The following is a 26,552-nucleotide window of genomic DNA, read 5'->3' on the forward strand; positions in this document are numbered from 1 at the left end:
TGATTCGAATGACTGGAAGAGTATGTCCAGCCTTAAAGGAATTGCTGATCGACCCGCCGATTCTTCTCCCAGCAACCGAGAAGATTGCGGACATGATGATTCAATATCGTCATGTCAAACGGAAACATGCCGGTGTCCAAAACACTCTGACGTTTTTACGAAATTGTTTTTGGATCATTCGTGCCCGCCAACGGATAAAAAGTGCCATCAAACAGTGTGTGAAGTGTCAACGAGTGCAATCGCGTCCCTTAAATGAAGAAACGGATTCAATGCCCTTGGATCGTACCAAGAGAGCACAACCCTTTGAAGTCATCGGGAACTTGTGACTGACTTAACTGCCCAAACGTTTTTACACGCGTTAAGAAGAATGGTGTCACGCAGAGAAGATTGCAAAGTTATCTACAGTGACAACGCGTCAACATTTACTTTTGTGGCAAAACTGATTTCAGAAGACCCTACCCTAGCCAACTGGTTGTCAAGCAAGGGTATTAAGTGGAAATTCTCCCCCAGTCTAGCTCTCTGATGGTGCAGGTTCTAGGAGAGAATGGTGCACTCCGTTAAAGAACCGTTAAGGAAAGTGTTGGGGAAAATGAAAGTGAGCTACGACCAACTTCATACTATTTTGGTCAAAATCGAAGCCATCGTGAACTCACGGCCCCTCACTTATGTGTCTGGAGACGCACAATCATTCAAAGTTTTATCTCCGCAAAGCTGCTGACTGGAAGGCAACCTGGTGCCACAAAAGAGTCACCCGATTCTACGAAAATGAGCCGCGACGAGCTTATCGAACCGGATAAGCAGAGAAGGGAGCACGCAGTAACACGCTGGAGGCTTTGGCAAGACTCGTACTTGTCCGACCTTAAGCGATTTTACTGTCGCAAGGGCAAGGGTCCGAGAATTCCACGTGTTGGCCAAGTCGTCTTGTTGAAAGAGCCAAACATCAAACGAGTTTCATGGCCGACGGCCATTGTTACTGAATTGGTCCCTGGCTACGACGGCAAGGTGAGAGCTGTTACCAAACGGCTACGATCGGGAAAGGAAACCACCCGAGACATCTAGACTGTCTACCCTGTAGAAGTACAAGCCGATATCGACACACCAGTCGACGACGCTGAAGCCGGCGAAAAGGAGAAAACTACGCCCAAGAAGAAAAAGAAGAATCCACTCCGTAAGAAGAAATTGAAATCGCAGGAGGGAACTGGCGATTCCGGCGGGTAGGATGTTGCGGATTCTCAAAAGAAGAACGACCTGGGGATTTCCAGGTTCGGAAGGCCCGTACGACGACCTGCTGTTTTTTATATTAATTTTTCTATTATTATTATATTATTCTTGTGTAAAGTTTCCAAATCCCGTGTATTTGCAGTGAGTTGCCGAAACAACTCCGAATTACAAGCTACAAAATATGCAGTATTTATACTACTACAGAACACAAATGTTGAAGGTAAAGTGGAGGAGATACGTTCACTTTCACTTCTGAAACGCTTGAGGGATGTAAGAAGGTGTGGCTCCTTTTGGTTAGCCTTTGGGCTTGTTATATTTCTTCCCCTCTTCGATAATAAGAATTGGTCCTCCAATTTGCATTTTCCGTCACCGACTACAGTTGTTGCTATGGTTGAAACATAAAACTTGTTCCTTCACCTAAAATTTAAGAAAAAGCGTTCAATGTGATTTTAAAAAGATTGTTGGCGTATTATCTTTTTTCTTTTCTTCTTTTATTCTTGCTTTTCTTTCTGCCTGGTATTTCGGCTATGTTGATTATGGCTTGTTCATTTTCCTCGCGACTGTATTGTTGGTGTTCTTTCCTTTTAATTTTAGTCAGGGGACTACTGTTATGTTTTAGTTCCCATTTTTGGAATATGGTTTACGCTCTTGTGCTGCATGTTTCTGATCCAGCTGCGTGTCCATGGGAGTCTTTTATCCCTGCGTCTGCTCCGTGTAGCAGTAAAATCTCGATCATGTCGATTCGATTGAATACGCTTGCTACGTGTAAGGCGGTTTCGCCTGAATCGTCTTGTTGGTTGATATTGATGAATCTCTCTGCGCAAATTTCGGTGGCCAGGTCTTCTAGGCCATACATGGCTAAATAATGCAGAACGGTTCTGCCGTCAGGTGTTGCAATGTTGATGTTAGTTGGTGTCCATATTAACTTTGCACATTCTTGGTTTTTGTGTGAGATTGCCAACATTAAGGGAGTTTCTCCGTTGTAGTTGCGAGCTGTAAATTCACAGTTGTTATGTTTTAGGATCCTCAAAGTAACAGTAGATCATTTTCGGCTGCTGCGATAAGACCAATTGTTTTGCCGTGATAGAGTATCTCTGGGTCTGCTCCGAAGGATAGTAGAAGATCGGTGATGTCGTACCTACATCTTCGTACGCTGGTGTGGAGTAATGTCTGTTCCTCTTCGAATCTTTCATTGAGGAATGTGGCCATCTTCTGTCTTGGCCAACCCTGTTGAGTTTTGAATTTGTTTTGGATGCACCTTCTTACTACCTGCATTGGAGCTCCCGTCATTGTCAATGAAAGTTTTCCGTTTTCTAAGTCTATCATGGCTTGTTTTCGTAGTTGGATTTTTTCTGCTCGCTCCGCTGATATGGATGCCATTGTTTTAATCCGACAGTTTTTGCATGATTCCATTTCCCTCTGTTGGTCGTCCCGCTTGTTCCTTTTTTGGGGAGGCTCACATTGAAGGTAGGTGTCACGGTCATATCCTAATATAAAATCAACACTGTGTTCACTTTCCATATCGGGTTCCATTCCACTATACGCCGTTAATCCCTCGTTTTCATCATCACCTGATTCACTGCTGTTATTCACTTCCTCTTTGTTTCCGTAAAAGTCGTTCTTTTCCGTTTCTATTCCATTCCATCCCATGTATTGTACTAATTGCTTGTTTTCATCCGTACTTTTCGGACTTTCTTTTGCTCTGCAGTCCGGTTGGCTATCCTCACTTTTGGTGTCCTCGATGGTGATCAGTTCGTGTACTTTTTCATTTTCCTGGGATGATGGTACCTTTACAGTCGTAAATTTTGGCGATGAAATTGTTTGCCATTTTGAGATGAGTTAATGTGATGCACACTCTGAATTGTAAAACAATGTTGGATTTATGCCGTTGAAACACTGGGAAGAATTTCGCATTTTTGCAAACCTTTCAAAGTTTGTCGCGTTGCTTTTCCTTTTCCCTTAAGTTCTTGTTTCTATGTTCTTAATTTAATAACAAGTTTTCGTGCATTTAATTATGTTCTATTTTCTGTTTTATCCCCTTTTTTGGGTGAGTTTGTTTCTACGTCTTGTGTTGCGTTGACATTTGGATTTATCGTAGTGCGAGTCGACGAAAATCCTGTTTGTATTTGAACTTTCTTTATTCCTTTTTTAGTCATTGTCGTTTCTTATAGAGATTTTATTGTACTTCTTGAGTTAGTTTTCTTCGTTCTTTCGTAGAGATTACTGCTTGTTTCTGTTGCTCTTGTTTTGAGTTTTTTTTTTTTTCTTTTCGATGGAGCCATTCGAATATAGATATTGTAACAGTTTCACTGGATTTATTTATTCGTAGACAGGTTACAGCTTTACACGACAGCACTACACGACAACAGCACTAACACAGCTTACAGCTACACAGACTTACTACACTGGACTGCCTCTTTAGCCAGCCGCAGACGGGCTCTTAAGGCCTCTGACATCCGGCCAGATTGGCAAAGTCCATTGACATCGCACATTTAGGCCACTTAGCATTTGATGCTAAGCGCCAAAGTACATTGGCGCTAAATCCCCCCCCCCTACCTACAGAAACGGGTTCCCAGGGAATGACATAAAGAATGCCCATGCTTCACTAATAGATTCTAAATGGCTAACACATACAGGCCATACTCACTACTTTAACACAGGGCAAAATAACTGAAATTTAACGGAGACAATCACTCCACTGCATGCGGGCCGGGCTCGCCTTGATCTTCATCTCTTGACTCCCGCACCTGCCTAAGACGATCCACCAATAGGGTATCCACGTGACTGCTCAGCCTTCGATACTCGAACCATAGGTACACCAGCAGCGGCACCGGGAACAGGCATCCAATTAACCATTCGAAAGGATAGCGCTTGGCGTTCCCTTCTTCTTCCCACTGGCGCCGCAGACGTTCCACTGCTTTCAGATGTGAGCTCGCTCCTGCTAGGTCTATCCGCGTAGGCGTTCGAAGGGCGGCTGGCGCTTCCTCCATGATGGGGCTCTTTACCACCGGTTGCGATTGCACCAGGACTGGTGCTAGTAGGCCGCTCAGCATCCCGGCGGCCTCCTCATCGATGACACTCGTCACATTCACCGGTAACATTTGTCTAAAGCTTGCTTGTAGGACCCAATCGTCCGACGTTGCCGAACACAATCTTGCGGTAGGCCTATTCCCCCTATTCTTTTCCCAGGACACTGAAGCACTATGGTTACATTATTTTTTCCTGCGTAACCCCATTTTCTTCCTCCAATGTAAAACAGGTCAATACCGGTCCACTTTTTACTGTCTAAACGGCAGTTCCTCTGAATCCCTTCCGGCTCCTGCAGAAAGACTGCCGCTGCGCAGCTCTTCATCCTCCCTTTCCGATCGATAGGCTTTAGGAAAGGGCATACACTGCCCATGTAGGGTGCACATTTTCGGGCCTCGTCGACGTTGAACTCGGCGGACAGTTGACGGTCTGGCGATACTCCCAAGTATGGAGCCAAACCTTCGTAGGAGTGGGATACTGACTCCTCTTTGCTGGATGCTACTGGCATGGGAAACACACTGTAGATCTGCAAGCCGTAATTGAATTCGAACACCGGCAGATGAATAAACAATCGAACGTCCCCACTCACAAGCGCCGCCTCCACCCTGGCTTCCTGGTACGCTCTCCAGCCATTTCCTCCTTGTAATGCTGGTGTTAGTCCCCAGCCTTGGGGCAAAGCTTGTCGAACCGAATCCAGCGCTTGAGCTAGTACGTTTGGAGGACAAAGGAGTGGTGACAATCTCCCTATAGCTGCATCCGCTAGGCCGGTTTGCCAACCGTGTAGGACTTCGGCCGTCCAGTCCAGCGCTCTATTTGCTTTCTCCACAGACCTTGTTACTTTTTGCAGGAACAGTAACTCTCGAGCCAGGTGAGTCCAGCTATCATTGAAGACCTTCCTCAGCTGTGCCTGTTCTCGACGCATCTGCCCCGCCACTGCCATGAGAGCACTGATTTCCGACTCATGCTCCGCCAGGTGTCCAATAGTCACATTTAACAAGGTCGCTTGCTCCTGGAGCAGGTGCACCACCTCCAGACCCCTCTTGTCGAATGACTCGAGCTTCGAGTGCACGGCTTCCAAGTCCTTCGTCATGGCGGTTCCAAAGAGCCAGTTAAGAAGCTGGCCGCCCCCGTCGATCAATCCGCGCTTCCGCCGGGCTCCGTCGCCTTTCAAAGCTCGTTCTAGTTCTCGGAATTCCCGCCTCCGACGCTCCGCTCTTGCCTTGATTTCAGCCAAATCAAGCGCCGGACCTTCCAAAAACGGTTTTACTTCCATAGGGAAATTCCCCGTTACCGCTTTGCCGAAGGCACTCGACATATCGTCTATCCAAGCGGTAACCAATTTAATTACCTGCTCCGCCCGCTTGGTGGGCACGTCGTAAATGACAACCCATTCTGAGTCGCCCAGTGCCAAAGTACCCTCGGGGTGAAACACTGCACCCTCGGTAACAACGAATTTTCTCTTCATTTCGTTCCCTTGAACCAATTGGCCTACGACACAGACCAATGTAAAGAACAGCATGTTCTTCATCCATCCGGGTGCCCGTTTCTTCCTGGTAGGATGACCCGTCGGTGCTTCCGCCGCCGAGTCCATTGCGGAACCTCCTTCGTCTTGTAGGCCTTCGTCCAGTTCGGCGATCGGCTCCCATGGACGGCGCCTCACTCTCCCCCTTTCTCTTTTCGCTGGCTGTTCCACAGCTACTCCAATAGGGTCGGTGTCAGGTGTCACTTCACTGTCAGCTTCGGGTATCGGCCCCGTGTCATTATCGGCACGCGCCCCACCCGCTTCCATTTCGGCACGTGCCTCTCCCGAGCCGGTGTCAACACACTCGACACCCGACTCGGTTTCGGCATCCACTACCTTCTCACTTTCCTCTTCGCTATCGGACTCGTCGTCCGATTCCACTACAAACTTCTTCATTTGAGACACATGCACTACAATAGTTTTTTTCCCACTTGGTTTCCGAAATTCATAGTTTAGTTCAGTAACTTGTCTGACCACTTTATAAGGACCCACGTATTGATGCAGCAACTTCTCCGCGAGCCCCTTCTTTCGCTGTGGACGAAAGATTAACACTAAATCACCAGGTTCGTACACTGGTGGCACACTCGCTCTGGCATCATATTGCGTCTTTTGCCGTTGCTGTACTATGGCCAGCCGGTCCTTGACGTCCTCTCTCAGCTCCATCATTGCCTTCATCAGGTCTTCTGCGTCGACGAGTTTTGGCTGGTTTGGTCCTGTCTCCGCCATAAGATCCGCCGGAATCACTGCCTCTCTTCCATACACCATCATCAAAGGCGTATGGTTGGTGCTTTCCTGTCGGGCAGTGTTGTAGGCAAAGGTTACAAATCCGAGGAATTTGTCCCAATCTTCGTGGCTCTCATCCACGTACATCGCTAGCATAGTCGCTAGCGTCTTGTTCTGTCTCTCCACCAGGCCGTTTGCTTGTTGATGGTAAGGCACCGTTATGCGATGCGACAGTCGCAGCAATGCCAACACTTCGCGGGTGACTTCGGCTGTAAAACACTTCCCTTGATCTGAAGTCAACTCCCGTGGAAATCCATGTCGAAGCACGACATCCTCGACGAAGAATTTTGCGATTTGCCGGGCCGTGGCATCCGGCAAAGCCCGTGCTTCCACCCATTTTGTAAGGTAGTCTACTGCAACCACAATGTTTGTGTTCCCACTGCGGGATCGTGTAAATGGGCCTAGGACATCAATTCCGATCCTCTCGAAAGGTCCTCCCACCTGTGTGATCTCCATCAGACCCTTCGTCTTTCCCTGATCCGGCTTCCGCGTCTGGCAGCTTTTGCAGCTCTGGACATACCGGGTAACAGCTCTGTCCATTTTAGGCCAATAAAATCTTTGCCTAGCCTTTTCCAGGGTCTTTCCTTGCCCCAGATGCCCTGCCGTAGGTTCATCATGAACCCACGACAACGCTTCCTTCCGCCGCTCCGGAGGCACACAAAGGCGGTCAAATTCCTGACCGAATCTGATCGTCTTCAGGTACAGCAAGCCTTCCTTCAGCATAAAATTTCCGTACTGCGTGGCCCCGTTCTTGCCCATCACTTGTTTGATCCATCGCCACTGCTTCACACGGTCTTGGCCTTCCACCCAAGATCCTATATCCAAGCCTATAGCGTACCGCGATAGGGCGTCAGCGTCTTCGTGTAAACTTCCTTTCTTGTAGCGGATGGAGATGTCGTATTCCTGTAACGCCAGACTCCACCTCTCCAACCGGCCACTGAGTTCCTGCTTGGTCATCAGCCAACACAAGGCATGATGGTCGGTTTTCACTACCACTTTTGTACCCCAAATGTATGGCCGAAACTTCTTTACAGCCCATACAATGGCGAGGCACTCCTTTTCCGTTATCGTGTAGTTTCTCTCCGACCTGTTCAACACTCTGCTCACGAAGCAAATTGGCATGGGGTTCCCGTCTCTTTCTTGCATAAGCGCCGCCCCTATGCCATAGTCACAGGCGTCGGGATGCACTTCAAAGTTCTTCGAATAGTCTGGATGAGCAAGCTTTGCTGCCTTCACCAGCGCAGCTTTCAACTCGGCGAAACTGTTTCGTTCCGGTTCTCCCCAACGAAACACACCCTTCCCCTCCATTGTCGTAAGCGGGTACGCCACCTGGGCGAAATTTGGCACGAACTTCCGGTAGAACGAACAAAGGCCTACAAAGCTTTTGACCCACTTTCTCTTTGCCTTCTCATTGGCATTGAGGTTTGGCCCCGGGAACATTTCAATGGCCTTACAGTGGTCCGGATCCGGCTCTATTCCGGCCTTGCTTACCACGTGGCCCAGCATTCTCACACGCTTGTTCCCAAAGGCACACTTTTCTATCTTCAACTTCAAATTGGCCTTCCGGAAGCAGGACAAGACTTTTCCCAGTCTCTCCAAATGCTCCCCTGCGTCTTTTCCAAAGATGACCACGTCATCCATGTACACCAAACAATCGGTCCACTTTAATCCTGCCAACACCATGTCCATCACTCATTGGAAAGTGCTCGGAGCTGAGCATAACCCAAACGGCATCACTCGGAACTGGTAGAGGCCGTCAAGTGTAACAAATGCTGTCAATATCCTGCTGCCAATATCCGCTTTGTAGGTCTACCACACTAAACAAAGCTGCTCCCTCCAGTTTGGATAGAGCATCGTCTATACGTGGGAGTGGGTACACATCCTTCGTTGTCACCTCATTTAGCCGCCTGTAATCAATGCAGAATCGCCACTTTCCGTCCTTTTTCCGTACTAGGACGACTGGTGACGACCAGGGGCTTTGGGCCGGCTCTATAACTCCCTGTTTGAGCATTTTGCTGACTTCTTCCTTAATCAATTCTCGCTCCCTCCATGCCCGTCTCCTTGGCAGCTGTTTAATCGGCGCTGCCCCACCTGTTGGAATCGCATGCTCGAGCACATTACACTGGCCCAAGCACTCCCCACTGTCCGCAAACACATCCTGAAACTGTGTGAGCAGATCAATTAGGTCGTTCCGATCCTGCGCCGCCAGAGTTGACGCTACACACTGATCAAACGCCGCTGGTTTCCGCGGTTTTCCCGACCGGCCCCCGACCTCTTTAGCTGCATCCCTCTCCTCGCTTTCTTCCAACGAGAGATTGCTCGCCTGGTCAATCGGCATTAGGTGACCGATGGAAGTTCCCTCGACGATCACGTGATCCACATGGTCAACATTCATCACGTGAACCACTGCTTCTGGCTTCGAGCAGTCGATGAGAGCATGGCCCGCCGAAAGTCCACTATTTTGCAACAGCTTCTTCGATGGTCTCAGTAACATAATAGCGTCATTTCCCACTTCAGGGATGGACACTTTTACTGGCACCGCACTTCTCTTCGGCACCGTCACACCCACCGTCACTGTCACTTCCTTCACGGTTTCCTTCCCACCGCTTGCCTCCATATGGATGGCTCCTAGTTCCACTATTGGCGGGTTACTAAAACAGATTTTCAGCTCTCGGAACAGCTTCAGTAAGTTTCTCCCCATGATAAATTCTGGTCCAAATGTCTTCAGGACCAAGGCTTCACCCTCCACGGACGCGTTTTTATTCGTGACCGTGAGGGAGACCTTCCCCCTCGGATTCATCGGCTGTCCATCGGCCGTCACGACCATCGGTCCTTCCAACGGGACTATTTTCAATTTCAATCTACTCGCCAACGATGGTGAGATAACTGAAATCACCGCTCCCGTGTCGACCAAAGCATCGACCGGCCGTCCACCAATCCAAATTTCTTCGGTCGGCTGACGATCGCCATTGGTCATTTCCGAAGACTGGTCTCCGCCAATCACCGCACAGGCTGCCTTAGGCTCCTCCCCCTCGGGCCTCTTGGGTTTCACCGCAGTCTCCCTCTTCTTTTCCTTCTGACAGTTTCTCGCGATGTGCCCTTCTTCATCGCAATTAAAACAGCGAAATGGGTTCTTCTTCTTTGGCTTTTTGTTCCAATCGCTTTTCCCTCCTTCTTTTTCCTTTTTCTTCGAGGGATCCTTTGCCCGGGCTAGCTCGTCCCGCAACTCCTGGATCTGGCGCCGTAGGTCTTGCATTTGGTCAAGGTCTACTGCTCCCACGGCAGGCTTCTCCCGCTCTCTACGCCTATCCTCATAGCCCCTCTCGTAGGCTGTTTTGACGGCATCCGCGTGAAGCCTCGCCTCTTCCAAGAAATCTTCACGCGTCTTGATGCCCAACACGTAAAGTCTCTCATAAAGGGTTGGGCTCAACCCCCTGAACAGGTGATCTTGCGCACTTCCTCAGCCATATCCGGCTGGACAATGCGGCACATGTCCAGGACATCATGGTAGTACTCCGTGACGTCCTCGTCCTTGCCTTGGACCCTCATCCGCAGCTTCCTTTCCGTCTGCCGCTTCAGATTTACCGCCACGAATTGTTTGAGGAACAATGTCTTGAGCCCTCGCACTTCTCTGTAGTGCTCCGGTTCGTCATCCGTTTCGGCTATGCGAATCTGCTGGTCCTCCCAGTTATCTGGTCGGGCGTTTCTCGCCTCAAGGCCTACAATCCATTTGTAGGCAGGCCCCTCGAGCGAGACGTCAATGGCCCTTGCTAGATCGTTATTGGACCAGCGATTATGGCGGCCGATCCTTTCAAATCGGTCTATCCACTCAATCGCATTCTCTTTCGGCGTGCCCCGGAACTTTTCGGGCTCCTTGTAGTGGAACATTGGACGTTCCGCCATGTCTTCCTCTTCTCCCAAGAATGGATCCCAATCTAGTTCGGGCTCCTCCAGAGACTGTCGGCTCGGCGATCCTCCGACGCTGAATCCGCTTAGTCCCTGTCTCACTGTTGTCGCTTCCTGCGGAGTACTGAACGCTCTAGGTCGTAGGCCTTCGCGCGGGTTTCTTCCTCCCAAGCCTCTCGCCTCCACCGGCTGGCTACTATGGGTACCCGACGAACGGTTGATGACCCCAGTGGTATCAGCTTCCACGCCAACTGCGCTTCTTCCGCCGGTCACGTCTTCCGCTCGTGCCGACGACCGCCGCACGTCCTGGCTCCCGGTCAGTAACCCCTTCGTTCCACTGGAATTTGGGTCGCCCGACTTCCTCCGCTGCGACTGGGATACTTGATCGCCTTCGACCGTTTCCGCCTCCGCTGAGACGGCCTTTACACCGGTACCTTCCTGGACACTGGAGACTGTCACCTGCTGAATGAGCGACTCGCGGTCGTCAAACTCTGCTTGACGTGATCGTGATCCCTGATCACGATCAATGACCCGCCCTACTTGTCGCTCTTCGGCTTCCGCCCTGGTCCGTGCTTTTACTCCTCCTTTGTTCCCTACCTCCCGAGCCTCTTCGTACTGCCTACGTGCAGCTATCGGCCCGACTGCCCCTTCCGACGCACCACTCCCTGCTTCCGGATTCCCAGAATCCTGGTAGCCCTGAGCGTCTTCAAATTCCTCGCCCTGTGGCTCAGAATCTGACTGGAATTGCGCCTGATCTGGGACTTCCCGCGGTAGGGACTCTTCACTGAGCACACACGTACCTTTTTGTCCCAAAGTGAGCTCACTCACTCCTCCAGGAGGGCCTCTTGAGCGGCCCTTTGCCCGCACCGGTGCTTCGTTTGCTCCCTGCAATCCCGCTGTCGACCGTGCTAGGGGTGTTGCCGCCCTCAAACCCGAGTAATAGGTTTGAATCTCCTTGGCTGCCTCTTCTGCCGCCCGTCTACGGCTTCTTTCTCCAGCGGCTGTGACCACACTTCTCCCGTGTGACATTCACACGAGGATCCTCTGCGATCCCACTGCCAAATCCACGCTTTCCCCAGACCGTTGCTGTGGCCTCGTGCCTGGCAATAAATTGCCGAGTTCGACTTCCAGAGACCCCTCACAGCCAACGCCTACCCGACTTAAAACGTGTATCTTAGCAGTGAAAAAACAGTAGCATCTCCACCATGTAACAGTTTCACTGGATTTATTTATTCGTAGACAGGTTACAGCTTTACACGACAGCACTACACGACAACAGCACTAACACAGCTTACAGCTACACAGACTTACTACACTGGACTGCCTCTTTAGCCAGCCGCAGACGGGCTCTTAAGGCCTCTGACATCCGGCCAGATTGGCAAAGTCCATTGACATCGCACATTTAGGCCACTTAGCATCTGATGCTAAGCGCCAAAGTACATTGGCGCTACAATATGTTTTTAAGTATCGCTCTCTGGTTGATATAGCACTGTGGTGTGTTGATCATTCCATTTTTTCTTCTCCCGAAAGCCTTTTCCGGAGGTTCCGTTCGGAAGATCAGAGCTTTTTTCTCAGCATTTTTCGAATGGCCTTTGATATGCCGGATGCTCCACCACGTGATTTCGGGTATAAGCGCCGTTGAATTAATGATTATTATTATCTGTAAGTTTTTTTGTTTTTTTTTAATTTTGTTTGTTCGTTGTAATAATAATCTGATTTCTTTCAGCAACCATCTTGGGTACGCACGTTACCGCGATGTCTATCCTTTGAGGTTAGCCCGGTTTCTTTGGTGGCTGGAGTCTGGGGATGATATTTATCACCCTACTCCAACGTCTTCTCGGTTGATGCGGGAGCATCTCCAAGAAGAACATGAAGATCGGTTGGCGATAACACATGTTGCGCACATTTACAATTATCTACTCTATGGCGATCCTCTTCCCAAACGTGATTCCGCGGACGGATGATTATATTTTCCTTTGTTTGTGTTATTATTTGTTTTTGTTTGTTATTTTGTAGTTAAGGTGTTAGGTGGAAATACAAAATTGTTATTGTGTTTGTTTGTTTTTACTGTAAAGTTTTTGAAGTATTGGATAGTTGTACGTGATGGGAAATTTTTTTTTTTTTAGATTTAACATGATAATCAACTTAATTGTTAAAGTTTTTAAATTCTGGTAAGTGCGATATTTACTTGGAAGGTGCTACTTTATTATGGAATTGCCTAACTTGTTAGCGGATGATTGTTAATGGACTTTCACTTTCCATGACCTTGGGGATTTTATTTTTTGGCTGAATTACTGCTGTATGTTTCTGGCATGCAACGACATAGGTCTTCCCAGACCATGCCATACCCGACGACATAAGTGCACGTGGTGTGTTTTCCTGTACACCGTTTGGGTGTGTCAGTATCTTCGATAGATGGGTAGATTAATGAATTTGGTGCGCTTGGCCGTGGAGAGCGCATTTGTCCTTGTCTTTCTGTTGTCAGTTGTGCTGGGGCGGACTTTCTTATGAACGGTTGTTCGATTGCTAAGTCTGAATGGTAATTTGCTTCTCGTGCTGGTAGCATTGATGCGAGTTCGTGTTCTTCCTCTATGCCATCGTCGTAATTTCTTGAAAGTTTCTGGTTTCTGCGGATATGATTTTTAATCTTTGAGATAGGGTTGCAAATGATGAAGATCCGTAAGCATACGAGAAATAGTAGGAATCCAATTGCTGAAAGACCTATTATTTTCAATTTGTCGAACCATGAGAACATATGATCTATCTGATTATCTTGTTGTTCTGACATCACCATATCTCCAACAGAATTGGAATTTCCCTCTTGCATTCTGCCTTCTAGGTCATTCAGGATATTTAATTGTTCCATCTCCATCGTCTCGTGTGCTGAATGACTTTTCAGCGCGAAATCGAAATCATTGAGATGTAGTTCTTCAAATTCCGTAACGAGGTCTAAATTTGGCATGTGAATGCTTGGTTTCTGGCGTATCCAATCTCCTGTAGTAGCGTTGTGTTCCCAGGTGTGTGGATTTCCATTTAAATTTACTAATGGTGTTTTCCAGAAACAATCGGAATATGCGTGAATTGACCATCCATCTGTTCCGATCGTACAATTCTTTCCTTCGTAAGTAAAGAACGGTTGGAATCCGCATTTTGTTTCATTTGCTGATATAAAAATTCTTTTGGCTTCGCATTGTTGAAGTGTCATTGCTTGACCAAAGCCTTGTAATCTCGTACAGATAGGTAAACCTATTGCTGCTGCTGCCAAAATTCTGTTGGTTTGAGCTAAGATAACGGCCTGTGTTCTTTTGATTGCTGATAGTTGACAATAAGCATCTCGAATTTCTTTTGCGAGTTTGTTCTCGTGTTCTGTTTCAACGTTGATTTTATATTGGTCGTGCATCTTACTTATTTCGTATTTAATCTTGTCGTCGAATTCTTCGATGTTTTTAGGTAGACCGCTTTCCACATTATCATTAATTAATGACTCTTCAGTTTTCTGATCCATTAACAGGGACTCTGCAGACGGTAAAGTTGGAAAGTTTTCCTCGATGGCCCGAATTTGATTTTCTTCTGTTGTAGTTGTGGTTTCTGTTGTAGTTAATGGGGTCATTCTGACTGTCTGTGTTGACGATTGTGGGGTCATTGGACTCTCTTTTACTGTCGTCGTACTTTGCGTAGTTGTGCTTGGTTGGGGCGTTGTTGTTGTTGCTGTTGTGGAGCTTGTCGTAGTAGCCGTTGTTGTTGTTGACGTATGTTTCGTGGTTGTAGTGGTTGTTGAAGTTGAAGATATTTTAATAGTTGTCGTAGGCCTAGTAGTAGTGGTAGGTTTAGTGCTTGTTGACGTGATTATTGGTTTTGTAGTTGTGGATGGTTTTGTTGATGTTGTTGTTATACTTGGTTTTGCTGTTATTTTATGTGGTATTGTCGGTTTATTGGCTGCTGTGCTTGTAGCTGGCTTAATTTTTGTCGTGGTTTTTACCGTTGTTTTTGTCGTTGTTCCCAAGGTTGTTTTTATTGTGGGCTTTGTAGTCGTCGTAGCGCTTGTCGTTGTTGTGGATTTTTCTGTTGTGGGCGTGGCAGGGGGAGTAGCCAAAGTTTTGTTCTTTTCTGATTGGTTGTTGATCTCCCTTTGCATTAGAGGCGGTATAGATGGGATTGCTTTCCCGTCCAATGGCTGTTGAGTATGTAGCGCTATAATGGCTGCCGCTGAAAGTGTCCATATTTTATGTGGGTTGCGATATTCAAAGCTAAAGTATTGTTTTTTACTGAAGCTGTGACAATGTCCCAGGCTCACACGTCCTACTCTTTGTGTTAGACACTTCCTATCTGATGAAGGTGAGTATAATCCAGTTCTATCTGTTGCCATGAGTTGTCCTGTGTGTTCGTATGTGCCCCAGATTGAGCTTGTGTTGGCGCATACCTGAAGGACGAGCATTGTTGTGTTGGCTTTTGAACAGTTGTTTGTGTTGAACGGTCTGATGGTGAAATCAGAGGTATATTCGAAAGCTTGCCCTCGTTCTGTTGTTCTGCTCCAGTTAGCAACTCTAGTTTGTGATCGCACCAATGGGTCATTACTGGTTACCAGTGTTCTTAGTTCGTCTTGACATTTGGTCCAATCCGCGTCGCATTCTTCTAGTGTCATCTGTTTGTTTATTCCGTGATGAGTCAGACACTTTTCACTTGGTGTGTTTCCCATTTTTCAACAATCCCCAGGCAATCATGTCCCAGATTATATTTCCGCTGCCGTGATTAGTTTTTAAAATTCCTCCGAATATCGGCGAATTAATCGTTGTTGTGATCGCTCTTCGCTGTTCTTGTTGTATCTCCTGCATTTCCGCTAACGTTGTATCCGGGAAGTTTTCTTGGATTTCCGGATTAGTTTTCACAGTTTCAAAAATCCATTGTTGTGTGGCACCATTTTCATCATCCTTAAATTCTGTTAGAATGATGTTTTGGGATGATCCAAGCGTTATGCAAAGATGTGATTCCTGTGCGATTAATTGGTAATTTTGCTGGTCTAATATCCACCGTGTAGAATATTCGGAACAAGTGGCTGCAACCAGTCGATTTGTTTCTCCTTCGGTGATGCAAATATCGCTGTTTTGCATTCGTATTGTTTGGTCAACGATGTATTCAAATTCTGACCCCAATGGAAGTGGGTCATCGTTTTTAAAACGAAAGTGAGCTTTAATCGGGTTGCTCTCTCCGGGTTTGTAGATTATATGTATTGTGGCGTTATAAATTGTACTGTCCTTTTTCGTCTTTTTTGATTGGTTGTTGACGTCTCATTTTTATTGGTCCCCAGGCGTACGAAATGCTGTATAGACGTTTACCGATATCTGAATCTTCGAGAGGTGTGTTTAACAAGAACGTAACTTCTTGTTGAATCGATCGTTCCGCTTGGATCGTGGAAGTTCTCTATAATCCTTGCACACTGGTGTATCTAGGTGAGTATTCTGCAGGCATGTATTTATAGTGGTTTTAAACATCTCGTAGAGTTTTCTTGTAGTTTCCGTTGGAAAAATTAAGTATGTTAGTGGTATACCGACAACTTTGTAGCCTAGTGGAGTGATGTCCCGATCTGGTTTGTTGAGGAATGATATCTCGATTTGTCGGTTCCTGTCATAGAGACGGCTGGTGTTTTCGTGTTCCGGCATTCTTGGAAGTTCCAGATATCCGCTTCCTTTAATTAACGCTTGTGAGTATGAGTTATTTGTTGTCCTATCTCCCCATACTATTGTGGTTTGATTTTGGATGAAGTGTCCTTCCTGCTGGGTGGTATTTAAAGGTCCAAACGGGCTTTCAATTGGGTCGTCCTGTTTTTCCTGCCGTAGAGTGATTTGTTCTGCTACACAGTTGAGGGTGTGGTATTGTTTTATGGCATACCATTGCCCTTCACCTGTTGGGGTGGCTGTAAAGCTCAGTCCCGCTGGTCTGGTCTGCATGTTGTTATCGCCACACTTCTTGTCGTTCACCATTTTCCAGCATTCCAGTGGGGTTATAGTTTAGTCTCTTGTGAGTATATTGTGTTGAAAAATCCAACCCAAAATGATCCTGTTATTTTCTTCGCTTTTATCCATTGTTTGCATGTCCAGCCTTTCCAAGAAGCTGCTGGTTTCTGCGTTGTTTTTAGCGTGTACAGTGTGGGTATTCTGGGTAAGGGTGCTGTATCTGTTTCCTTGTTGTTGCAGTAATATGGTGCTTCTATATCTAAAATTCCTCTGGTCTTTAAGTTGTTACAGTCGCATACGGTTGAATAGATGGGATACGTTGATGGAATGATTGTTAGTAAGTGGATGAATATTATTATCAGTTCCATCTGTGAAATAAAAATTTGAAGGTTTTTTAGAATCTTGATACTTCATTACGTTGCCGTAAGTTGTATCGTGGATTCGTCATTCTAGTAGGCGCAGGATGATTTGGTATAGGACCGGGGATATTTGGTGTTGTAATGTTGCGACACTCTTCTTCTGTCGCTCGATATATACGCTTTTTAGGGGGAGGCTTTCTTTCGTTGTTACTGATGTGTTTTCTTGGCCTTCCTGGGCCTCTTCGTACCGCCTCATTACTCGGTTGGTTGAACTCACACGATGTTCCCTCTGTTCCTTGATTTCCTGCGACGTACAATTTTAGGCGGTTGACGTGTACTATTGATTTTAGTTTTTCATTGTCGGCGTTTTGAATCTCGTAAGTGAGCTCTGAGTAATTTTTGGTAATTTTGAATGGTCCTTTCCACAGGTTGATGAATTTTCCGGCAGTTGGTGGGGCTTTTAGTAACACGAAGTCACCAATGTTGTATTTAATTGCTTTTGTTCCTTCGTCGTAATATCTTTTTTGTCTTGTCTGCGCCCGAAATAGGTGTTCCTTCGCTAGTTTCTGAGCCTTCTTCCATTGATGTGAGTACATTACACTGGTGTCTTCGTATGTCTCGTATCGTCTGTCTATTTTGATGTTGTTTGGGATCACGGGGTGTCTTCCAAAGAATAGGAAGAATGGGGTTTGTTGTAGTGTTGATTGCTTTGCTGTGTTGTAAGCAAATGTAACGAACGGGAGATATTTGTCCCATTTTCAAGGTTCACTTCCCACGTAGCAAGCTAACATGTCACACAGGGTTCTGTTAAATCGTTCTACTAATCCGTCCGTTTGGGGGTGATATGCTGTTGTTCTTATTTGTTTGATCTTGAACATTTTGCAAATTTCTTGGATTAAGTACGACAGGAAGTTAGTCCCTTGATCTGTTAGGACTACTTCGGGGGATCCATATTTTGTGTAATATCATAAAATTGAATAATATCATAAACCAAGATTGTAGCAATTGTTTGGGCAGTCTGATCTTTCATCGGCACTGAAAAAATGAAACGACTGGCGTAATCTGATAGGACTAAAATGTACCTATGTCCCTTTTCGCTTATTGGAACTGGACCCACAATATCCATCGCAAGTCTTTCCCACACCCTTTCAGCTGGGGGCATAGGTTGCAATGGTGCTTTACTTCCTCCCATAGCCTTGCGTTTTGCGCATTTTAAGCAATTTTTGATGTATTCGGTTACGTTTTGTCGCATGTGTGTAATGTAGTATTGCTCTCGTAGTCTGGCTATTGTTTTAGCTATACCTAAGTGTCCCGCTAACATGTGATCGTGATTTGCTTGTAAGATCCTTCCGACTAACTCCCTTGGGACTACTAACCTTCCTTGCCTATCTGTTAATAAACCTTTCTCGTTGATTATAAAGTTGCTTCTAGATCTGTTACTTTTCTGATCTTCTTGTATCTTTATCATTAGTTTTTGGCAATATTTATCTGCTTGCTGCCCTTCTAGCCATTTGTCTTCTCGCCAAGACCTTTTACTTTCACTTCCAATTTCTGTTTCAAAACCTTTGTTTTCCGTTTCGAATCTTTCGCTTTCTGTCTGACTACTTTCGCTTTCTCTCTCCAGTTTCCTTAAACTTTCCATTTGTAGTTTGATTTTTAATCTTTCAATTTCTTTTCGATCTCTTTCATGCTCTTTTATGACAATTTCTTTTTCCTTTGCCCTTGTTTCTACTCTTGCTAGTGGCACTATAGGAATACGGCTTAGGGTGTCAGCATCTTGGTGCGATTTCCCAGGTCGGTATCCAATGACGATGTCGAATTCTTGTAGTTTGAGTGCCCATCTAGCTAATCTTCCTGCGGGTTCTGTCTTGCTCATTAACCATTCTAAAGGTCTATGGTCGGTAAATACGGTAAATCTACGTCCGTATAGATATGTCCTAAATACGTCAATTGCATGGTTGATTGCGTAAGCCTCTTTCTCTGTGGTTGACCACTTGGCCTCGCGATCATTCAGATGTTTAGAGCTATGCGCGATGGCGACTTCCGCGCCGTCTGATTCATGGGGTTCCTGTACGTCGGACTCCGCTGAATCCGCTGATTGAGGTAGAGTCTGCATCTGAGCCAAGACTGCTCCTATTCCATATCCTGAAGCATCTGTGTAGATGATAAATTCGAGCGTGAAATCTGGATACCCAAGGATAGGTCTAGTTGTGAGACAGTTTTTGATGCAGTCAAAAGCGTCCTTTTGTTCCTCTCCCCATTTCCACTCGGCTGATTTTCTCGTTAGCGCTGTCAGTGGGTGGGCTTTATCAGCAAAAGCCCGGATGAATTTTCTATAATAGCTAGCCAGACCTAAAAATGAGCTCAATTCCTTCACGTTTTTGGGAGCGGGGTATTCGATGATTACTTCTAATTTTTTCGTATTCGGTGTTATTCCTTTTTTCAAAACAATGTATCCTAAATAATCTAATTCTTCCTTGAAAAATTCGCATTTCTTCCGTTTTAATTTTAGTCCTGCGTCTTCAAGAAGCTTAAACACCGTTTCTAGATGTGTCACATGTTCAGTAATATTATTACTGAACACTATGATGTCATCCAGATAAACCAATGCGAACCTGAACAATACTGATTTCAAGATGTTATTCATCGCACGTTGAAAAGTGCTTGACGCATTTGTTAATCCAAATGGCATTCTATTAAATTCGTATTGTCCAAGTTCACAGATGAAAGCGGTTTGGTGTTTGTCGCTTTCCTCTATCTCGATCTGCCAGTAGCCGCTCAGTAAGTCCAATGTTGAGAAGTAAACCGATCCACTCAATGCTTCAATGGTGTCATCAATTCTTGGTAATGGATATTTGTCTTTTACGGTTATTTTGTTTAGTGCCCTATAATCAATACACATACGCATTTCTCCATCTTTTTTGGGTACCATTACAATGGCTGCTGCAAATGGGCTGTGACTTTCTCTAATAATTTTGTTACTCAACATTACTTCGATTTTTGTCTTTACAATAAGTTTTAATGCTTCTGGAGTTCTGCGCAGTCGTTGAGTAATTGGGGCGTTATATCCTATGTTAATGAAATGTTTTACATCGGTTGCTAAACCCAAATCTGATTCTTTTTCTGCAAATAGAGCTTCGTGTTTTTTCAATAAAATTTCTATTTTAATGCGTATCTCTTCAGAGATGTTGGTTGTTTCGCCTTCGCGGCTTTGTTTAATTCGTTTGGATTTCATGTTATTGTCTGATTGGGAAAAAGATTCTGAGCTGCGATAATCTGCTTCAGTAAGGTCATTGTTATCGTCTTTTTCTGGTGATTGGTTGGGGAGGAGTGGAATGTGAATGCCTACTTTGCCAAACGTTAAGCTATATATTGGGTGTATATTTGTTCCAAAGTTTTGTTACACCCCAAAATGGTCGTAATTTATCTGTCTGTTTCTAGTATTAATTTTTACATTGGTGCTTGATAAGAAGTCTAAACCCCAGGATACAGGTTTCACTTAAGTTTTCCATGATAAAGAAATGATGATTAATAACGTGATTGTCGTTAATGACAATTGAAAATTCAAATTTTCCCATTGATTTTAGTATTTCTCCTGAAACCGTTCTGAATATTGGCGAGGGGGTGTTTTTAATTTCTTTAAGTTCTTCCCTCTTCTTTAGGTTAAAAAATATGCTGTCTGAAATTAAACTGGCTGCGGCTCCTGTATCTACCAAAGCGTTAATTTCTTTTCCAAAAATTCTAACGGGGATTGGCGGAGAAAAAGGCCCAGACGAAAAAGGCCCAGACGAAAAAGGCCCGCGAAAAAGGCCCAGACGAAAAAGGCCCATACGAAAAAGGCCCACTTTTTTCCAAATTCAAAAGTGGGCCTTTTTCTCCATTGGACTGGGCCTTTTTCTCCGTTTAATTTCCATGTTCCCACAAACTTTATATTTATTTTCAAAATATATTTCCAACCTCCTATTCCGTGGAAAGTGGAATGTACATAGGTTGCTGAAACCGTTACCTTCTATAAGGTTTGCCGAGATCAAACAATGTTAGCGTATGTACGTTAGTTAATCTTTGATTATTTATTCGTTAGCAATCTGATTTCGGATTATGTTAGTATTGATATATTGCTAATATCCCGTTAAATAAAGTTCATTTTTCACAATTTTTGTTTATTGAACTACTATCGGCTTTTTTTAATATAATACAAGAAATTAATGTTTTTCGCACTTAGCCTTGTTCTGTCTACCCTCTTTGATTATTCCCCCAACCCCCAGTCCATCTCCCTTATAACTTCCCTTTGTCGATACTTATGCCATAAGTAAAGACCACTGATTCGTTGTGAATAAGGAAACTGAATGAGTTCCGCGGGGCTTTTGTGGTTGCTGGGAACAAAAATATATGTTACCACGAAGACTAGTTTATTATTATTAACATTTGATAAATAATGTTTATAGGAATAATAGTACAAACTTGAACTATCGTCTGAGGCAAGGACCAAAACAAAGACTATTGTAATTCAATATTGATTCTAATACTATTTATTCTTTATACATTTTCCATTCTTTTAACAATTACAAAGAGCCCAATAAATATATTAAAATCATAACCTACTGCTATAAATGATTTTGTTCGTTCTTCGTGTCCTGTTTTCACCTTTTGTACATTTTCAAGCGGCTATTGATTACCTAATTACACATCACATACTACATTGAGATATAAGGAAGCTTTACACTTTACGTTAGCAAAGCTACTAATAATGACAAACCAATTTTCTACTACGACGGATTTTTTTTTATGAGTCTCTTATTTGTGAAGACACTAAACCTTTTAAATTGAATCTAAGATTTTTTTTCTTCAAATTTTCCACGATCATGGAAGGCATATCAGTGTATTTTTCTAAAAAACTATCACGACATGGCTGCACATGAAAGAACACAAGTTTAGCTGATCCATCAGTCAGTATCAGTTTTTCATGCGATAAATTTGCCTTTTTTCTTTAGTTTATTCACTTTATGTTCTTTCTTTTCAGTTTTCTTTTTCTTAATGTTGGCTTTTCTCCTTTTCTGTTGTTATTCCCTTCTCTTTTCCTATTCTTCGATTCGTTCAGCGCAATTTTTGTTACTCTCTGATTTGATTTGATCTCGTTCATTAATTGGTTTGGCAAGCAATTCCACATAGTCTTTTACCTATTGCAATACAGAAAGGTTAAAAGTTTTCAAGATCTTACAAATATTTTTGTCAAATTGAAAGTTTACCTGAAAACCTTCAGCTATTTGCAGAGCACCATTTCGTGCCTGTTTCTCTTCAATACTTCTTGCATTTTCAACTTCAGCTTGGCCTACCAAGATTTTCATTTTTGGTTTAAGTTTTATTTTCTTTCATTTTAATCGTTGCCACTTCTGGATCTAAAGTGGTCTTATTCAGAATGGGTGAGGAATTAGATAGTTCTCCAAAGTCAAATTTGCCGGAAACTAGGCAGCCTCCACTGTTAAAAATTGGTGTTGGCAGTGTACTTGCTAGTCTTGCTTCAGGAATTTCTGTTTTAACAAACTCTGAAAGACCAGAGGTTGATGACACAGATGCTGCCTTGGTGGCTCGAGCATGTTTGGCAATTCAGGACCTCTTCTTCTTACTTTTCCTTTTTAATTTCTTCTTCATTCCCTCTAACTTCCGTTAAAGTTTGATTTTCGTTGTCTTATCAGACAATTCCAGCTTTTTCTCTGAAAATCAATGGAATAAACTGGCCGGTCTTCCTTAAATGTAAATGTTAGACATACCTGTTAAGTGTGCGGTGTTCATTCGGTTTATGTTCTTTCTTTTCAGTTTTCTTTTTCTTAATGTTGGCTTTTCTCGTTTTCTGTTGTTATTCCTTTCTCTTTTCCTATTCTTCGATGCGTTCAGCCAACTTCTTTTACAATTTGATTTGATTTCATCTTGTTTCTTAATAGATTTAGCAAGCAATTCCACATTGTTTTTCACCTATTGCAATACAGAAAGGTTAAATTATTTAAAATCTTAAAAATATGTTTGTCAAATTGAAAGTTTACCTGAAAACCTTCTGCTCTTTGCAGAGCACCTTTTCATGCCTGTTTCTCTTCAATACTTCTCGCATTCAACTTCAGTTTGGCCATCCAAGATTTTCACTTTGGCTTTGAGTTTTTTTTTTTATCGTTGCCACTTTTGAATCTAAAGTGGTCTTGTTCAGAATGGGTGAGGGATAAGATAGTTCTCCTAAATCAAATTAGCTGAATACTAGGCAGCCTTCACTGTTGAAAATTTGTGTTAGCAGTGTACTTGTTGGTCTTGGTTCAGGAATACCTGTTTTGACAAACTCTGTCGGATCAGAGGTTGATGACACTGATGCTGCCTCGGTGGCTTGTGCAAGTTTAGCAATTCAGGACCACTTCTTGTTATTTTTCTTTTTTAATTTCTTCTTCTTCTATTCTTCTAATTTTTTTAAAGTTTGGTTTTCATTGTCCTATTAGACAAATCCTGCCTTTTCCCTGAAAATAGATGGAATAAGCTGGCCAGTCTTCCTTAAACGTAAAGATTAACACATACCTGTTAAGTGTGAGGTGTTAGCTGCTAGACATTCTACTTGTTCAACACCAACCTTATTGCTATTGAGATCGTCAACTGTAGATACACTTTCAGTTGGAATGTTGGTCAATAAGCTAGCAATGAAAAACTCTTCAGGAGAGAGTTGCTTTTTAAGAGCGACGATGTCAATGGACCCTCGCGTTTTATAAGGCTCTTGATTTTTAGGGTCCTCATTTCCTACAAATTTTGTTTAGACGTCACTTTCAAGTTCTTGTTTTCTCTTTTTCTATTTACAAAAACTGCCTCTCATATTATAACCTTTAAACTTTATTATTATTTACCTTGATCTCTCAACATTATCACTGATCACTCCATAGATCAAACTATACGAAACAATAAGTCTATTGTTATTTTCTTTATGGAACGGCATTTAGAAGCCAAATCTAGCGTCAGGACGCCACAAACAATGGCGGACGGTGGAAAGCTGTTATTAAAACTTTTAGCTAAAGCTTTATTAAATTCAACAAAATTTAGTTCCTTTGTTATTGTTCTATTATTATAATTCATTATTATTGTTGTACAAAGGAACTAAATTTTGTTGAATTTGTAATAAAAGAATTAAAAATTTTTAAAATTTTATGTTAAAAACCGTCCGCCATTGTTTGTGGCGTCCTGACGCTAGATTTGACTTGAAAATGCCGTTCCCTGAAGAAAATAACAATAGACTTGTTTCGTATAGTTTGATCTATGGAGTGATCAGTGATAATGTTGAGAAATTAAGGTATATAATAATAAAGTTTAAAGGTTATAATATGAGAGGCAGTTTTTGTAAATGGAAAAAGAGAAAACAAGAACTTGAAAGTGTCGTCTAAACAAAATTTATAGGAAATGAGGACCCAAAAAATCATGATTTCTAGCTTATTGACCAACATTGCAATTGAAAGTGTATCTACAGTTGACGATCTCAATAGCAATAAGGTTGGTGTTGAACAGGAAGAATGTCTAGCAGCTAACACCTCACACTTAACAGGTATGTGTTAATCTTTACGTTTAAGGAAGACGGGCCAGCTTATTCCATCTATTTTCAGGGAAAAGGCTGGATTTGTCTGATAGAACAATGAAAACCAAACTTAAAAGGAGTTAGAAAAATTGAAGAAGAAGAAATTAAAAAAGAAAAATAACAAGAAGTGGTCCTGAATTGCCCAACTTGCACAAGCCACCGAGGCAGCATCAGTGTCATCAACCTCTGATCCCACAGAGTTTGTCAAAACAGGTATTCCTGAACCAAGACCAACAAGTACACCGCTAACACCAATTTTCAACAGCGAAGGCTGCCTAGTATTTAGCAAATTTGATTTAGGAGAACTATCTAATCCCTCACCCATTCTGAACAAGAACACTTTAGATTGAAAAGTAGCAACGATAAAAAAAAACTCAAAGCCAAAGTGAAAATCTTGGATGGCCAAGCTGAAGTTGGAATGTGAGAAGTATTGAAGAGAAACAGGCATGAAAAGGTGCTTTGCAAAGAGCTGAAGGTTTTCAGGTAACCTTTCAATTTGACATACATATTTGTAAGATCTTAAATAATTTTAACCTTTCTGTATTGCAATAGGTAAAAAACAATGTGGAATGGCTTGCTAAATCTATTATGAAACAAGATGAAATCAAATCAGATAGTAAAAAGAAGTTGGCTGAACGCATCGAAGAATAGGAAAAGAGAAAGGAATAACAACAGAAAACGAGAAAAGCCAACATTAAGAAAAAGAAAACTGAGAAGAAAGAACATAAACTGAATGAACGCCTCACACTTAACAGGTATGTGTTAACATTTACATTTAAGGAAGACCGGCCAGTTTATTCCATTGATTTTCAGAGGAAAAGCTGGAATTGTCTGATAAGACAACGAAAATCCAATTTAAACGGAAGTTAGAGGGAATGAAGAAGAAATTAAAAAGAAAAAGTAAGAAGAAGAGGTCCTGAATTGCCAAACATGCTCGAGCCACCAAGGCAGTATCTGTGTCATCAACCTCTGGTCTTTCAGAGTTTGTTAAAACAGACATTCCTGAACCAAGACTAGCAAGTACACTGGCAACACCAATTTTTAACAGTGAAGGCTGCCTAGTTTCCAGCAAATTTGATTTTGGAGAATTATCTAATTCCTCACCCATTCTGAAAAAGACCACTTTATATCCAGAAGTGGCAACGATTAAAATGAAAGAAAAAAAAACTTAAACCAAAAATGAATATCTTGGTAGGCCAAGCTGAAGCTGAGAATGCAAGAAGCATTGAAGAGAAACAGGCATGAAATGGTGCTCTGCAAATAGCTGAAGGTTTTCAGGTAAACTTTCAATTTTCAAAAATATTTGTAAGATCTTCAAAACTTTTAACCTTTCTGTATTGCAATAGGTAAAAGACTATGTGGAATTGCTTGCCAAATCAATTAATGAACGAGATCAAATCATAAAGTAACATAAATTGCGCTGAACGAATCGAAGAAAAGAAAAAGAGAAAGGAATAAAAACAGAAAAAGAGAAAAGCCAACATTAAGAAAAATAAAACTGAAAAGAAAGAACATAAAGTGAATAAACTAAAGAAAAAAGGCAAATTTACCGTATGAAAGACTGATACTGACTCATGGATGAGCTAAACTCTTGTTCTTTCATGTGCAGCCATGTCGTGATAGTTTTATAGAAAAATACACTGGCATGCCTTCCATGATCGTGGAAAATTTGAAGAAAAAATATCTTAGATTCATTTAAAAAGGTTTAGTGTCTTCACTAATAACAGACTCTCATTTAAAAAAAAAGTCCGTCATGGTAGAAAATTGATTTGTCATTATTAGTAGCTTTGTTAACGTAAAGTGTAAAGCTTCCTCATATCTCAATGTATTATGTGATGTGTAATTAGGTAATCAATAGCTGCTTGAAAATGTGCAAAAGGTGAAAACAGGACACGAAGAACGAACAGAATCATTTATAGCAGTAGGTTATGATTTTAATATATTTATTGGGCTCTTTGTAATTGTTAAAAGAATTGAAAATGTATAAGGAATAAATGGTATTAGAATCAATATTGAATTACATAATCTTTGTTTTGGTCCTTGCCTCAGACGATAATTTAAGTTTGTAATATTATTCCTATAAACATTATTTATCAAATGTTAATGATAATAAACTAGTCTTCGTGGTAACATATATTTTTGTTCCCAGCAACCACAAAAGCCCCGCGGAACTCATTCAGTTTCCGTATTCC

The sequence above is a fragment of the Daphnia carinata genome, chromosome 3 (assembly GCF_022539665.2).
Source record: "Daphnia carinata strain CSIRO-1 chromosome 3, CSIRO_AGI_Dcar_HiC_V3, whole genome shotgun sequence".
Classification (NCBI taxonomy): Eukaryota; Metazoa; Arthropoda; class Branchiopoda; order Diplostraca; family Daphniidae; genus Daphnia; species Daphnia carinata.